Source organism: Staurois parvus, unplaced genomic scaffold, assembly GCF_062004578.1.
Source record: "Staurois parvus isolate SC_StPar_1 unplaced genomic scaffold, SC_StPar_1.0 ptg001302l, whole genome shotgun sequence".
Lineage (NCBI taxonomy): Eukaryota > Metazoa > Chordata > Amphibia > Anura > Ranidae > Staurois > Staurois parvus.
In genome coordinates this window covers 9506879-9522857 of record NW_028319098.1, presented here as the reverse complement: position 1 = coordinate 9522857, position 15979 = coordinate 9506879, and the positions used below count along the sequence as shown (strand labels likewise).

Sequence of the window (15979 nt, the reverse complement as noted above, 5' to 3'; positions counted from 1 at the left end):
CCAAATGCACGCCAAACCTGTCTTAAGAATGTACTTTTTACGTATTTTCTTCCAAAAAAAAAACGTCAGAAGTTCTGATCACTTCAGAAGGCAATTTACAAATACCTCCTAAACGCATCCAAAGCACAAAGCACAAACACTGTGCAAAGAAGACATTTCTGCTGTCACTCTTTTAAGAGATACCACTGCAGAGGAATCCTCTTTATCCAACACATTTCCAGGAGTGTTGGAGGCCTTGTCCCCAACCGAGTGCTGTGCTTCCTTCTGCTGGGCTCTACGTCACTACAAGACACAGTATCAATATAGGAACAGCCGAACAAGCCACAGCATTGAGCTGCGGCCTAGACATACTCCCAAAAATGTGTTGGATGAAGAGGATTTCCAGTTAGAATATTATGTCTTCTTTACAGGGAGAGCTTTTGTTTTACTTTAGAATTTAGTGAGGAAAAACAAAAATAATAGAAATAACAATAACAGCATAAATGACTATTTAATATTAATTACAAAGAGCTCTAAGCCATCCACATCAATGAAAAAACAGCAGTTATTGATGACTACAATAATTAAAATGTAATGGGTGATTTTAGAATTACAGTGGGGAAAATAATTACTTGATTCTCTGCAGATTTTGTAAGTTTGGCTACTTAAAAGAAATGAAGGGTCTATAATTTTTATCATAGGTGTATTTTAAATGATAGAGACAGAATATTAACCAAAAATCAAGAAAAAACACACAATACAAATGTTAAATGACCCTTCATTTCTTTGTAAATGGGCAAACTTACAACATCTGCAGGGGATCAAATAATTATTTTCCCCACTGTATATGCAAAGTTTTCAAAATCATAAATAATACAAAAAAGTTATTAGAGTATATGGAGTTGAGTTTATGACACATCCATTATTTAATATCATTTAAACAGTCTATAAAAAACACAGAAAGAGATGATAAACATTTTTATTGGATCAGGTAAACCATAAGTTCAACATACTGAGAATTGTAAATTCAACATTTTAGGTTTAGGGTTATAAATAAAGGAACCTTAAAGGAAAAGACCTTTTTCCACGGCAAGAAACTTAGACAACATTCCATTGGTATGTAGGCTGGCAGACTGCTTGCTGTCCAAAACATAGTGTACAGTATAACAACCAATTATAAATAGCCTTTTTATGTAAAATACAGCTGTGCACATCTTTAAAAAAATACCAACATTTTCTGTTTTAGCTTTGTTTTTTTTTTTATAAAAGCCTATAAATCATACATATAAATTTAACCAACATACTTATTTTATTTATAAACATCGGTATAAGAGGTTTCTTACCCATTGTGTCAAAAAAAAAAAAAAAAAAAAGAAAATATGGGAAACATTTTTAAGAAACAGTATTTCAGTAAGAAATGTATAGACTTCCATCAAAAGAGGCATCTGGGCTATGGAGGAGGCAAATATATTGTCAAATATATATATATATATTTACACATATAAGATTTTAAATAATTTAGTGTTTTATTACTCTAGCTAAAACTATATTGCAAAATATTTTAATAAATATACTTTTTTTAGTGTTTTATTATTATAGTTTGATCAAACCAAGGGATAAGTAAAATAAAAATTTGTAAAATAACACTGCTCCCATCCTCTTTATTTTAAATTAATTCACACCATGCGTAATATGACACTTCAAAGGATAGCTAATACAAGTATTACTAAGCGCTTGCATTAAGCCATGCAGACTACTAAAAACTGTTACAGATAAACCCAAAACATCAAACACAGGAAAAACTGATGGTGCAGCGCAATCAATTTTTTTCTACATCCAAGCCCTTTTTAAAGAATAACACCACACTTTTTTCCCCACCTTATAAAAATAAATAAAAAGAACATTTAAAAAAAAAAAAAAAACTCTCAATATAGGCTAGTAAACAGACATGCCTTTCCATATAAAATAATATGCATTGTGTAAAAATTACACATTAAAAACCAGCATTTCATGTCTTTAATATCAATTTAAGACACTACACAGGACACACCTAACAATTAAATCAAAAATGATGGGGCTGGTGACATGCTTACTATTTTGTGATCATAGAATGCCCTGATTTCCAATTTCTCCCCTTTTTGGCAAGACATTTCTGAATATGAAAGAAAGAAATTGGCAGAGATCAATGTGGCTTTGGGAAATATGGTCACATTTGGAGATTAAAGGTCCTATTAATTGTAATATTTAAGTAAATGTTGTAAATATTTAATACGCAGTCACAAATACAACCTTGTTTCTGTTAAAATTCTCTAGTAACATTTGTGACTTGAATATACAGTACTTACACTGTATGTGTCAGTGTTGTCTACTTTTGTGACATTATGCACTCTCACTGGGGCAGGAAGTGAGAGGACATCCCCTTAATTGGTATACAAAGGGCAATAAAAGCCAGCCAGAGGTTTTAATTCATCAATGATCTATAGAAAACAAAAACATATTTTGGCTGGTGATGAGCTTTAATGTTGTTATTATTTTTTTTTTACATAACATAATGAAAAATACTGATTGAGGGCTTTCTAATGCAAACTACAGTAGTCCACTCTTGCCATATTTCGTTTTTCCTAAATGCAAAAGCGATATTAATGTTTTTTTTTTTAAGCCATTCTCTGATTGGATGAGATGGAGAGGCAGGGTGGTGACATCACAATCTCCACCTTATCCAATCACAGAAATTCATTGAAAAAAATACAAGGCATTCTGTGAGTGACAGCAGTGCTGGGCAAGTGACCCCTGCTATGTGGAAGGGAAGCTGGTCAGCACATGATTTGGAAGATTATGGCAACCACTGTAGTAAAAACAACTCTCTTTAAATAGCTGGCAACTGTGCCTGGGCTCAGTCTTTTTTATCAGTGTCATTAAAATTATTTCAGTAAGTGGAAGTCATAAGAGGGGACCACAAGAGGTACAGGGCTGTATGATTAGATGGAATGCTGCAGAATGAAGATGGGTGGTGTCTTCAGTGCTTACTATATAATGCCCATAAATTGGGCTTCAACATGCAATGGAGCTACAGTACAGCATGGACAGAAAAGAAATGTGATTGTATTATGAAAGATTTGAATGGGTCCAAGTGCAGTGTACCCTGTGCCCCCTGGGCATTTAACATTTTCAACTTCTGGCCTTACTTCTTCTTTAAGAACCTGTTGGGCTTTTACTACCATCGGCATCTTTTTTGAAGAGGTTTCCCTTTCCTTCCCATTATGTCACTGGGAAATCACTCCATTAAAAAAGGAAAAAGACACAAAACACTGGTGCTAAACTTCCCCCATCTAACCAAAAGTTAAAAAAACAAAAAACGAGATCCGCTAAAAATTACCATGCCCTTTAATTTGTGCAAAATGTGCCTACAATAATAATAATGCTACTTTTGTCAATAGCAAAAATAACTAAATGCATTTTTTCAGTCTCCCCCACACATTCAAAAAGTAGTCATCTATTCAAACATATTCTCTTTGGGTTCTACTGAGGATTAATAAACGTGAATGCAATTCTGTATATATTTTAAGAATAAAAATGGCCAGATTCCAGGTAAGAAGTTCCATTTAGTCAATCTTTAAAAAAGAAGGGGTGTTTGTTAAATGTGCTACACTAAAATACACCAAACCTATCCCTGTGTATATCAACTACCACGCAAATCATGTATTCAACATGTAATGCAACCAAAAGAATAACCTAACTAATAAATATATTACATTACAGGGATGAACAAATAAGAACGCAGTCTTAGAACCACATCTGGTATTCAAGATCATCAGTCAGAATGGAAATGCTGCTATATAGAAATAATTTTCTTGAAATATATTTATAATAGCAGTATAAGTTAGATATTAAGAGTCTATGGTTCCTGGCATTTGTCCAGCCCTTATGCACAAATCCATATGTACATAAAACAAAACAGTAACACAAGCAATAATACAATGTGAAAATGTGCTCTCCTATACTTCTAGAAATTAAATAAAAAAAAATTCAAATCATAAACTGATAAACTGTAAAATATATGCATGGCACTGGAGGGATCCGTTTTGTAGCCTGAAACCATTCTGAGCCTGTTGCCTTAGATTCAGTATTGATAACACCCAAGCACACACAGCCAAATCTATCAGTGTTTTTCAAAAGAGTGTTTGTAATCTAATCAGTCTAATCCCTTTCTCTTTTATATCTGCAGTGGAAGTTTTTGTTTGAGCTTGATTGGTTGCTATGGTCATTCAGTATTCTATTCAGATGTTCTGGTATATACGGGCTATACTGCCTTAAACTGACCCTCACTGCTCTGGCCGTCATCACATCTTCATCTGACCCACCTGCACACTTTACAGTTTTTGTAGCTGCTGACTTTTAATAAACACAAAAATGGCTGGAACTCCACTTTAAAGAACAATTATACATAAGTTACAAGTTGGATTAGGAATTTTCAAAAACACCTATAGTTATGTATAAGATTTCCGGATCATGGGTGTTAATTGCAGTACGTTTTTCTAAATCGAAGAGGAACGTCATCCAGTATTTTAAAAAATAAATGTCAGCAGATACAAATACTGCACCTGATGACTTTTAAAAATAGGTACTAACCAACCCACGGAGTCCAGCACTGTCTTCCCACAGCCAAATCTTCTCACTGCTGCTGGATTCCCGACACCGCCATCTTGAATTTGGCAGCCAGCTGTGAACTTCCTCATGAATCACAGGTGGCTCTGCACTGTGCATGGGTGAGATGGTGCAGTGCAGGGAGGCTGGATCTACAGCTTCCTGGGATGTGTGTTGTGACCCAATAGGTTGAGATCAGGGAGGAGTGGCAAGGTGATATCATCTTCATCTAGGCCAGGATTGAAGAAGTGGGAGCGGGTTCTGTCAAAGAAAGGTACTCGCTTCCCACCTAAAAGCATGCAACTCAGTTACAGGCTGGGGGAGAAAGAGCGGTACTTCACTTTTTGAGTGAAGTTCTGCTTTAAGCACAATATAATGATATAATTATGAAATCCAACTGTCTGTTTTTGGAAATTTTACAGACAACTGCCAGCTGTCAATTTTAGGTTTGCTAAGCATTAAAATGGCAGCAAAGATAAACAATAGGACAAAGAACAAGTTATGTGTATGTATTAAAGTTTACATCTCACTTTTCATGCGGATATAGGTACGTTAACTTACATATCCATTTTTCATCATAAAATCTGAGCTCTTTAACCTGGTTAAACTTGCAACGGTCAAAGAAACCTGCTTTTTCGAATGCTTTCATGTCTGCTTTGGCTGTAAGACGTATGAGGATCTAACAAACAATTTTTTGAACTAGTATTCTATAACTGCATTGAGGTTATGTTATATGACCAATATGGATAAACCGGTGCACAGTTTATTAAAATATTGGCTGTGTGTTCCTGGAAAAATAATTCAGCTAAACAATTCAATTAACAAAATGGATTCCTTCAATGTTCAAAAACAGGTTCAGTTATGTAAACCTGTCACATTTATGGGCATTTCAAACTGATCATACAATTGAAAAATGTTTAAGCAGTGCTCACATTCAGTGAAAACTTTGACTGACACAATTAGCAGACCCAGAAATATAGGCTGCTGAAACATGCATTTATAAAGGATGTTTCCCTGACTCCACTCCAACCTATTCATGGGTGAATTTTTCTGTAACAGTAGAGTTTGGGCCCTGTACCTTCTTGCCTTCCTATTGCTTACCTTAGCGATGGACAGCCTCACTGATCAATAGGTAGGCTTGGGTGGGACAAAGTACAACTGTTACTGGTAAAATAACCTACTGATCGTTGTGACATTACCTATTTTTTTGTCTGTTTGAATATTCCATGTTTGTAACAGGTTTATTTTAACTTTAGAATATCAGATAACATTTAAAAAAAATGTTAACTAGTTACAGGTTGTTGGATTCCACATATAACTAATTGTGAATTTTTCTGTAAACCATATAATAAAAACTAAAATAAATTATGGCTATCCATCAAGGTCTACTAGAACAGAGAAATTAGCCTCCAAGCACAAGCAAATGAAACACTATCTTCCAAAACGCTGCAGGAGATGGTAAAAGCAGCAGGTAATGGAATAAGACTGGTGAGTGATGCTGCTAACTATTTCTTCGGAGATAGAAGCAAACTTTGGAACTGCATCCACAGCAACTGAATCCTCTGAGCACATTCTGCTGGCACTGGCTCTTCTATCTCCACTCTATAAACGTCAGGACAGTAAAATAGTAAGGCAGCTGTTAGCTTCCGTCAACAAAAAGTGCTGCTCTGTACAGTTCCAGTTCAATCACACACTGCTGGGACAGGTACAGCGGCCATCTTCACTGACTAGGCTGTTTCAGCAGATTTGTGTCTTCAAACATGGCGTCTGACCTTCTTGTTCTGTTGCACCCAAGAATCACTACCCAGAGATCAGAGAGGCCCACAGGCTTAGACATGTATATTTTTTTATTTTAAGTTTCAACTATCTCTCTTTCCAAGCTGAAACCCAAGCCTTCTCATTCCTGTCTCCGTATTTGACAAGTGCCATAAAAACGGCTTATGACACAAACAACAGGAATTGTGCGCCAACATCTCCGGTTGTCCGAATGTTACTGCAAAGATAAGAGCAAGGGTAGGGAAATTTCAGAGAATGTAAGACTTCATTAACAACCTGTACATAAAACTGACATGGAAAAGTTATTAAAACAAGAAATATAGAACCAAAAGTTTGTGGACACCTGACCGTCACAACTATATGTACGTTTTGGACATCCCATTCTAAAACCATGGGCATGAAGATAGAATAGGCCTCTTGTCTCTGTAACAGCCTCCACTTCTCTGGGAAGGCTTTCCACAAGATTTTGTAGTGTGGGTGTAGGAATGTTTGCCCATTCAGTCAGAGCATTTGTTAGGACAGGTACTTTTGTTGCATAAGAGGCCTGGCTCATTATCAGTATTCCAATTTTCCCAAAGATGTACCATATGCTTGAGGTCAGGGCTCTATGCAGACCACTTGAGTTTCTCCATACCATACTCCTCAAATCATGTTTTTACGGACTTTGGTTGCTGCCCCTTAATACTTTGAAGGCTTGTTCACATACGTTTGACCATATATTGTATCTAGAGTGAAATGAACATATGATACTTTTTCTTTAAAACGCTTTGAAGACACAAAGGAAGAAAGCAAAAATTTCAACCTTTACTTGTCTTAAATAAGGTTGTGACAGAGTTTATGATCCAGGATATCCTCCTTGACCCTTGGTTCACATATCCGCGTTCCTGCGGGCCGCGTTTTGCGTGGGCACGAGAGCTCATTCATTTGAATGGACTCCCGTGCCCCGGGACACGCAGAGAGGAAGTCCCTGCACTTCTTCTGAAAACACAGCCCGCATGGGAACCTCGGTTCCCAGTACGGTTGCGATTTCCAGTGCAAGCAGCATGCCTTTAGAATTAATAGCATCCGCCACCGGGTCCGCATTCTTCTGTGTGGGTGGTGCGGCTGCACAGATTTGTGTGCGGATCCGCAGCGGCACCACCTGCACATATTTGAACCTAGCCTAAATAAACACAAAGATATATGCGTAGGAATTATACACAAATGTTATAACAATGTACAGTCCTGGAAAAAACATGTTTAAAAAGGTACCATTTCCCATTGGCAAAAAAAAAAAAACAGCACCTGCCTAGGGTGGACTTATATCTTAGTCACTTGCCCTCCTGAGGATTTACTCCCCTTCCTGACCAGGCCAATTTTTTGCGTTACAGCGCTACGTTACTTTAACTGAAAATTGTGAGATCATGCAATGCTGTATCCAAATGAAATTTACATTTAATTTCCTTTTTTCCCATGAATTAAGATTTCTTTTGGCGGTATTTGATCGCATGTGTGGTTTTGATTTTTTGCACTATTAAAAAAAAATACAGACAAATTTGAGAAAAAAAAACTATATTTTTGACTTTTTGCTTTGAAACATGTCCAGTAAAAAAATAAAAAAAAAAATCAAATTTCACCATAAATTTAGGCCAAAATGTATTCTGCTACATGTCCTTGCTAGAACAAAAATCCCAAAATGTGTAAATTAATTGGTTTATGTGAAAGTTATAGTATTTACAAATGGCGGTATAGATACTTTTTTTTTTACTAGTAATGGCGGCGATCAGCGACTTATAGTAGGACTGCGGCGGGCATTCTGACACTGGGGGAACTGACTTGGTGTCACTGACATCCTTAGTGACACCAATACAGTGATCAGTGCTAAAAAAAAAAAGCATTGACATAGCACTAATGGCACTGGGCAGGAAGGGGTTAACATGAGGGGTGATCAAAGGGTTAACTGTGTGCTGGGAGTGTTTTACTGGGGGCGCAGTGTGTTGGTGCTTCACTGTAAGCACACTGCTCTGGATGGCTGTGCTGTGCACAGCCACCCAGAGCAGTGTGTCTGAGCCGACAGGGAGGAGAAAGCAGCTCTCTTCCCCGTCGGAGATCCTCTGTAATCACCGGGTGCCGGCGGGGAATCACTGGCTGGGACCTGGTGATTGACAACGTGCGCCCCCTATCCGGTAATGCAAAATCACGTATATATACGTGATTTTGCGCAGCCTTCTGCCCTGTAGCAGTATATCTGCTATAGGGCAGCGGGGACGCGGTTAATGACCAATACAAATAAATAATTTAATCCCTTTAGTACAACAAACTGAATTTGATCAATCTCCTAAATACATCTGACCAACTGCCAATACAAAAATAAGTATATTAAAAACTCAAAGGGTTACACTACAATTTAAATTAGAAACCATATGAACCACGCATAAATATAATCATGTGCATATAATAAACTCCCAAATTGGTGAAAGTGCTCATGCTCAGCTTAATTGCAATACCTTGATTCGTCACTCATTCCAAAAAGTGCTCCACAGTGCTCCACTGAGTGCCCCACATGGACTAACACTCACCCTTAGCCAATGACCATCTATCTTACAATGGTCTATAACGCTTTAGGGACAATTCCCAATGAGCCAGTTGTCTCCAAATCTCCACAGGTTGGAATGGACTTGTTACCATGAAAAAAGGAAAAGAAGAGGATATCCCACAGTGTATAACTGTTTGGTAATTTATTGGGGGTAAAATGGTTAAAATTCACTCACAAGCCTTGTTACTCCTAAACATGGAAGCCGCTGTGATGAACGCTCCTCAGAGAGGCGTGTGGTCCATAGGGCGGAAGTGACGTTGGCGGAAATTGCATCATCAAACCTCCTTACAGTCGTTCCTCACAAACATCATGCCATGAGATTTTGAGACAACTGGCTCATTGGGAATTGTCCCTAAAGCATTATAGACAATTCTAGAGATAGATGGTGATAGGCTAAGGGTGAGTGTTAGTCCATGGGGGGCACTCTGTCGAGCACTGTGAAGCACTTTTTGGGATGAGTGATGAATCAAGATATTGCAATAAAGCTGAGCACGAGCATTTTCACCAATTTGGGAGTTTATTATAGACACATGATTATATTTATGTGTGGCTCATCTGCTTTCTAATTTATATGCATTGTGGTTTTCTACACAAATACAGGACTACTGCACATTTTCTAATCATATTGTTTTTTTCGTATATCACAGCTTATCCATCAACACATGAGCACTTTTTAATTAATTTACACTACAATTTAAATGAACAAAATTGAATGAGCAATTGCTATCCAACGTCAAAATCCAAAGAAATATAATGGTATTTTTGTATGTACAGTAAATTCCATTTCTCAGTCCATTGAGGGACACAGAATTTAAGTATACTGCCATCTACGGGAGTATTTAGAGACTAGCAAATACAAAAAAAGAGGCCTGCCCAATAACCCCTCCTACTCTCAGCATTTTGCTGGAAAATCAGTACCAACAACATGATCATAGACATGGAGGGGTGTTCAAGAAATTAATTCAAGAAATTTAAAAAAATAATTTCTTGTTCATTGAGGGACACAGACTCAGACTGTTGGGATGCCCAAAAGCAGTCCAACTGAAAGGTTGACAAAAGCAACGAAACACTAACAGGTCCAAATTAATAGCATAAATGGGGCCTGTGTGCAGCTCAAAGAGCCACCTGAAGGACCCACAGCAAAGCAAAGGAATTGCTCATGCACTGGAAATTGGGGACATGAAAGTACGCATCCTTGATGTCCACAGAGGCCAGAAAGTCTCACTGATAGAGAAAGGCTATATCAGACCTGGTGGATTCCAAGTATAATTTCTGGGCCCAAATGCAGACATGTAGGGTCTTGACATCTAAGATGGAGCAAATGTCTCCTTTTAGTTTGGGAACTGTGAACAGCTTAAGTAGAACCCCTGGAACCTTTCCACCCCTGGCAATGGGGTGATGATGCTCTATACCAGAAGACCTGCAATGGCTATATGGAGATCTGCTAATCTGTGCAGCAACACAAGCAGCTTGGAGGACATGAACCAAGGAGGGGACAGAGAGCAGAATTCTAGCTCCTGAAACCACCTCTCTCACCCAAGCATCTGATACACTGGCTAACCAAATGTCCACAAAGATTAACAGAAGTCCCCTACTTTAGAAAGTTGGAGCAACCCTTCATACTGAGGAAGAGTTTTCCAAAGGCTTGGGGGGCTTGGAAGCTCATGTTTTGCAGGCAAATTGACCCAGGCTTGGGTGTGGTTTTGGTACTTGAAGTAATGATGGAACCCCAGCTTGGCCTCCAAGGAGAGATGAGTCTGAGTGGAGCCCAAAGTTTCTTCTGTTGGGGCAGATGGGTACTTTTGCTGCCATTAGGGTGTACAGCACAGCTTCAAAGAAACACGGTCTCTTAAAGTTCATGCAAAGCAAGCGCTTTATACATACCAATTGTGCAGGTCAGAACTTGAGCCAAAAAATTCTCGTGTTAACCAACAGGAGACTCATTTGGGAAATTAGATGGGAGACCTATAACAACCTGTCTACACAGTAACTAAAGGCTGCAAACATGAATTCCATAATTAAAAGATCAGTGCGAATGGCAACCAGATCCCTAATGATGGTCCTAGCCTAATCAGTAAATATGTGGCAGACTAAAGTCACAACCAGGGCAGGTTTCACAGTGGGCTTGGCCAGGGAGAAAAAGGTTTTAGAAAGGGCCTCCAATTTCTTGTCAATAGGGTCCTGAAAACAGGAGCATTCTCCACATAGTTAAGGCTTTGTTAAGATAGTCCAGCCATGGTACTACCTGCCTGGAATTTTCAAGTTCTGTATCTGCATGGGTTTCCTCTGGGTACTACGGTTTCCTCCAACACTCCAAAGACATGGTGGTAGAGTAATTGGCTCTGGTCTAAATTGGCACTAGTATATATAGGAATGTGAGAGGGGGACCTTAGATTGTATGCTCCTTGAGGGTTAGGGACTGATGTAAATGTACATTATATATGTAAAGTGATGCGTAATTTGATGGAGCTATATAAGTACATAAAGTAAATAAACAGGATGACAAACTGCAGGATTCACAGCATAGACAGCCCACTTTTAACAGTCCTCCACAAATGGGTACAGCACTGATAGTCACTTGGGAAGTAGAAACACTTTGTCAGGGTTCTTTCAGTTTCTGTAAAGGATGAGGGGAAACAATGGATGCACTGGAAAGGTCTTGTCAGGTCTTGAAGACCCTGAAAGAGCCTAGGCTGAGAACAGCACTGGTAGAAGCTGTAGGCTTGTTGGGTTCGAATCTCAAACGGTTGAATAGAGACCGGACGAAATTTGAACCATGTATGGGAAGGCTGAATGTACCCAAGTCGATCAATTGATCAACTTGAGTACAACTAGCCTGTCGGATTTTACATGCGAATATTGCTAGAGGCTAGTATAGAACACAATAGCTTTGTGTTAATGGGGGAATCGGGCAATTCTCTGAGTGAGATGTGGTTGCAGGAAAGAAAATCACTCCATCTATGGCTGGTTTTAGCCACTGTGCTGCCATCAGAGCAGATAAGGATTCTGCAGGGGAAGATGTGAAAATATAATTATGGCCTCTGAGGTCAGAGTCATCAATTAAAGGGGTCACGCCTGACACAGCTAAGGGTGCCTCACCTGAAAAAACTAAGGAAGACTCAGAGGATGGCATAGACTCAGACAGAGGGCAAAATTTGGGACTGTCAGCATCTTGCCCTTCAGGTGGTGCACAGCAAGTAGCACCAGAACCGTTAGTGAATCAGGAGCTGGGATGCCAGGACTATTCCCCATGTGTCTCTGACTTGTTGCACTACAAGGCAGGTGCAAGGTAGCTCAGGGCACAAGGCTGGGCTTTGAATGCTCACGAATCCTCTACTGGTAGCAGGAAAGGGTTCATGTGGTTGAAGGGTACCAGGTTACAGTAGGTGTGCAGCAGAGACAAACCTCCAAAGCTAGTGCTGAGGAGCTGCTAATCTGGACAGCAAAATATAGAGACGAGATCAACAGCTTGTAGTGAAATCATGATTGAAGAAAAAAATAGCTAGCTAAAAAAGTCAGAATTTCCTCAGCAACGCAGTGAAAAGGCACCAATCCTCCTAGAATCTTAGCAAAAAACAGAGGCGTGCCAGGAATAGAAGGAGTTATACTAAGCAGTCTGGTCTGTCCAAGTGCTGGACTGACTTGTTGCACAATTACAGGATGTTGAGTTGTAGGGGTATGTATTAGATCTAGGAAAATGTGTCAGAGGACTCCTGGACTGAAAAGTATAATTCAGGGAGAATAGAGTTTGAAGTTTCTCATGGTGGGGAAGAAACACTCTGGCTTGTGCTGTGTCTAGGATGAGACTTAAATACTCCAATCCATCATTCGATTCTAGCACTGAGTTCAGATGTCCAATCCATATAGGAGAGTGTAGAGACCAGGAAAGCAACTTGTAGAGAAATTGTGACTGTAGAAAAAAATAGCTAGTAAGAAATGTCAGACCTTTCTTGACAGCAGAGTGAAAAGGCGTTCATCCTCCTACAACTTTAGCAAAAAACAGAGGGATTGCAGGCGTAGGAGGGGTTATACTGGGCTAGATGCTGTTTTTTGGTTCGCCACTGTCAAAAGTCTCCTGCAGGCGGCAGTAAAATCTATTCTCTGAATTCCTGGGTTCTCCAAACAGGGTAGACCATTAGGCTGCATTCACAGCTGAGCGTTTTGTAGCGCGAAGCTCTAAGCTCCAAAACACTCAGGGCGAACAAAATCAATATAACTCTATGGAGATGGTTCACATCTCCACTCCAAGTTGCCTGAAGCAGAACGCCTGAAGCTCAAAATAGTTTTGGAGCTACTTTTGTAGCTTAATTTGGGCAGATGTGCACGTTTTTGGTGCGTTTTTATTACCATAGAAAATAATAGAAATGCATGATTAGCGTGTTTGTGCATGTTTTTGTGTGTGTTCTGTGCAATTTTTACATGAAAAAATGTAAAATAAAAATTGGTAATAGTATATGAATAAATAAATGGAAAATAAATAAAAAATGATTAATAAATCATAAATAATAAATAACCCTTTAACCTTAAAAAAAATAAAATAAATTATTAATACTAATAGCAATAATAATAAACACCCAAACAAAAAAAAAATATTATTATTATTAATAATAATAATAATAATATAAATATTGTTATTTTATTACTTTTTTAGGTTTTGGTGTTAAGGTTATGGGTTAATTATTATTAATATACTAATTTAATATTACAAGTATTTCTTTATGATTATTTTTAATTTGTGTATTTATTTTCCATTTATGTATTCATTAATTATTAATACTATTATTATTATTATTAATAATAATAATGTATTTTTTTGCTCAGGTATAATAATAATAATAATAATTTGTTTTATATTTTTTAAGGGATAGGGGGTTAGGGTTTAAATTATATTACCTAATATTTATTTATGATTATTTTTTTACATGTGTATTTATTTCACATTTATATATTCATAATATTATTATTATCATCATTATTATTATCCTAACAATAAATAATGAGAAAATAATAAGTAAAATGCTATAATAAAATAATAAATAAATAAGAAGAAAATAAATAAAATACTAATCCCAACCCAAACCCAATCCTAACCCTAACCTAATCTAAACTCTAACCCCTTACCATAACAACAAATAAAATAATAAAAAATGAATAATAATAATAAAAACTAAAGCTGATGGAAAAGCTAAAAAAAAAAAAAAAAAGAAAAACCTAGTAACAAATGATGCAACAGATGATATTTTTCTCTATTGGCTAATAAAAAAAAGCCAAAGTTCAAAAATGCCTAAAAACACTGTATGAAAATGCACAAAACCGCACACGACAACACGCACCAAAAATGCTACGCTCAGATGTGAATGGAGCCTTATAGCATCATGCATACTGCCACTTATTGTGAGCTGTGATTAGCAAGTAGGTCCATCTTGGAAAAGTGTATTTTTTTTCAGGCATCAACAGACACTTTTACCTTAAAACGTTATACATATTGTCTTGACTTGACATGGTAATAATAGTTTGTGTATAGAACTTTGTGTATACCTATAGAGGGTATGCCAATTGATGTATATGGATACTGTTTATTAGGGTTTAAAGGTTAGCATTGTGTTGCAAATCTTTGATTCCATTGTATCAAGCAATAATAAATACAGCGGGTAAAATACGTATTGAACACATCACCATTTTTCTCAGTAAATATATTTCTAAAGGTGCTATTGGCATGAAATTTTCACCATGTCGGTAACAACCCGTGCAATCCATACATACAAAGAAACTAACACAAATAAGTTTAGAAATTAAGTTATGTGTAACAAAATGGAATGACACAGGGAAAAAGTATTGAACACGCTAACAGAAATATACCTAATACTTTGTACAAAATCTTTGTTGGTTATGACAGCTTCAAGATGTTTCTTGTATGGAGAATCCAGTCGCATGCACTACTCGGGTGTGATTTCGGCCCATTCTTCCACACAAACAATCTTCAAATCTCGAAGGTTGGGCCTCTTCTATGTACTCTGATCTTTAGTGCTTTCCATAGATTTTCTATTGGACTCAAGTCAGGTGATTGGTTGGGCCATTCTGTCAGCTTTATTTTTTTTCTTTGAAACCAATTGAGAGTGTCTTTGGCTTTGTGTTTGGGATCATTGTCTTGCTGAAATGTCCACCCTCATTTCATCTTCATCATCCTGGTAGATGACAGCAGATTTTTATCAAGAATGTCTTGGTCCATTTTTCCATTCATCCTTCCTTCAAGTACATGAACGTTGCCAGTACCGTATGCTGAAAAACAGCCCTACACCATGATGTTCCCACCTCCAAGCTTCACTGTCTGTATGGTGTTTTTGGGGTGATGTGAAGTGTCATTTTCCTCCAAACATGGTGTGCATTATGGCATCCAAAGAGTTCAATTTTGGTCTCTTTTGAGCAGACTATATTCTCCCAGTATTTCACAGGCTTGTCTAAATGTTGTGCAACAAACTTTAAACGAGCTTCAACATGCTTTTTCTTCAGCAATGGAGTCTTGCATGGTGAATATGAAAACAGGCCATGGTTATTGAGTGCATTACTTATCCTTTTCTTTGAAACAATTGTACCTGCTAATTCCAGGTCTTTCTGAAGCTCTCCACAAGTGGTCCTTGGCTCTTGGACAACTCTTCTGATAATTCTTTTCACTCCCCTGTTAGAAATCTTGCGAGCAGCACCTGGTTGTGGCTGGTTTATGGTGAAATTATGGTTTTTCCACTTTTGGATTATGGCCCCAACAGTGCTCACTTGAACATTCAGAAGTTTAGAAATCCTTCTGTAACCAATGCCATCAGTATGTTTTGCAAGAATAAGGTTGCCAAGGTCTTGAGAGAGTTCTTTGCTTTTACCCATCATAAGTGTGACACCTTGGTAATGAGACACCTTTTTATAGGTTATCAGTTGAGACTGAACCAGCTGATATTATTTGTACTGACAAAGAGCAGAATTACTTTCTAACTACTGATAGAGTTCAGCTGATGT

The 15979-nt window shown here is 37.7% G+C and overlaps 1 protein-coding gene across 1 annotated transcript in view; it reads right to left on the bottom strand.

Annotated features, from left to right (window-relative positions):
* Positions 1 to 942: 942 nt before the first annotated feature.
* The window catches only part of JPH1 (junctophilin 1), a 160872-nt gene continuing 145835 nt past the window's right edge, over positions 943 to 15979 (bottom strand). Inside the window, exon 6 of the mRNA XM_089661025.1 lies at positions 943 to 6616. The gene's annotated coding sequence lies outside the window, so the exon portion shown is untranslated. The remainder of the gene's footprint in view (positions 6617 to 15979) is intronic.